Source organism: Geotrypetes seraphini, chromosome 5 (assembly GCF_902459505.1).
Source record: "Geotrypetes seraphini chromosome 5, aGeoSer1.1, whole genome shotgun sequence".
NCBI classification, from domain to species: domain Eukaryota; kingdom Metazoa; phylum Chordata; class Amphibia; order Gymnophiona; family Dermophiidae; genus Geotrypetes; species Geotrypetes seraphini.
Genome location: NC_047088.1, coordinates 89,040,299 through 89,041,853, shown reverse-complemented (window position 1 = coordinate 89,041,853; position 1,555 = coordinate 89,040,299). Strand labels below are relative to the sequence as shown.

At 36.1% G+C, this 1,555-nt stretch overlaps 1 pseudogene; it reads right to left on the bottom strand.

Moving 5' to 3' along the window:
- Positions 1 to 234: 234 nt before the first annotated feature.
- LOC117360333 lies at positions 235 to 1,018 on the bottom strand (annotated as a pseudogene).
- Between the last annotated feature and the right edge of the window lie 537 nt (positions 1,019 to 1,555).

Here is a 1,555-nt window from a genome sequence, read left to right as displayed (position 1 = left end):
ACAATGCCTTATTTTTGGGGAAACACGGTATCTATGTTACCTTTGTAAAATATATCTACAACAGGTAGCTTTTTTGACATCTCCTTTAGAGCCCCTTTTACAAAGTCAAATAGTGTATTCAGGCACTGCAAATGCACCAAAATCCATTCAATTCCTATGGCTTTGATACATTTCCCATGGGGAAATCGCAACCATATCTTTGTACAAGGGGTCATTAGGTACTATGTTATAAAATTATCTTTCACACTGTTTACCGATTGTTGAGATATTACCATGAAACACAGTGTGCAGCATTTTCTTAATTCTGGAAGACAAGTAGTTTTCTGCTTTTCTGGTTACTTTCCATAAACTTCCTTTCAGTTCCTTATTTCTCAGGCTGTAAATCAAGGGGTTGAGCAGTGGAATTGCAGTTATATACACTACAGTAAGGAGTTTATTAAGATCCATAGAGTAAGTAGACTGGGGTCTCAAGTACACACCTGCAGAGGTTCCATAAAATAATAGAACGACTGTGAGATGAGAGGAGCACGTAGAAAAGGTTTTTTTGTCTAACCTTAGCAGAATGGATCTTTAAGATTGCAGAAATAATGTATACATATGATGTAACTGTTAATATAAGCGAAGAAAAAGCTAAAAGTGAACCTTCAATATAATTTATGGTTTCAATGAGAGAGGTCTTAGAACATGACAGAGTCATCAATGCTGTGATGTCACAGAAGAAATGGTTAATTTCATTGGAGCTACAGAAAGAAAATTGTAATATTAAAGTAACTTGAGGAAATGGATCTAGAAAGCCAATAATCCAGGAAACAATGGCAAGGATTATGCAAACATTCCTGTTCATAATGATAGTGTAACGCAAGGGATTGCAGATGGCAACATAGCGATCATAGGCCATGGCAGTGAGAAGATAGAACTCTGTACTCGTGCAGAACAGGAACAAGTACATCTGAGTCATACACTGTATAAAAGAGATGGTTTTATTCTGTGCTATGAGCACTGCTAAGAGTTTAGGCATTGTGACAGTCACATAACAGATTTCTAAGAAGGATAAATTGATGAGGAAGAAGAACATGGGGTTATGCAAATGGCGTTCAGCACACACTGTGGAAATAATGAGAAGATTTCCCATCACAGACAGTAGATAAATAAGCAAAAACACACAAAAAAGGAAGAGTTGCATCTCAGGAAACTCAGAGAATCCTAGAATGATGAATTCTGTCACCCAAGTGTGATTTGTCTTTTCCACTTCTCCCATTCTGATTAGCTGTTGGAACAAGAACAGGCAAAACAAAAAGTAAATAAAAACAAATGTGTCTAATGTGCATGATAAGAGGTAGGGATTATTTCCCATTTCAGAAATCTTCTTGTTAACGTATTGCCTCTTACTCTTAAAAATTTCTAAATAGTAAAACTTGCTTTGGCCTTACAAGACCTGATTCCTCAGTTGGATTTTTTACCACTTATCTTCTTATTGAACAACTGTTGTCTCATTAGGAGCAACCCTGAATGAAATCACTTATTCTTAAACTTGTAATTGAAAGCTACCCATAAG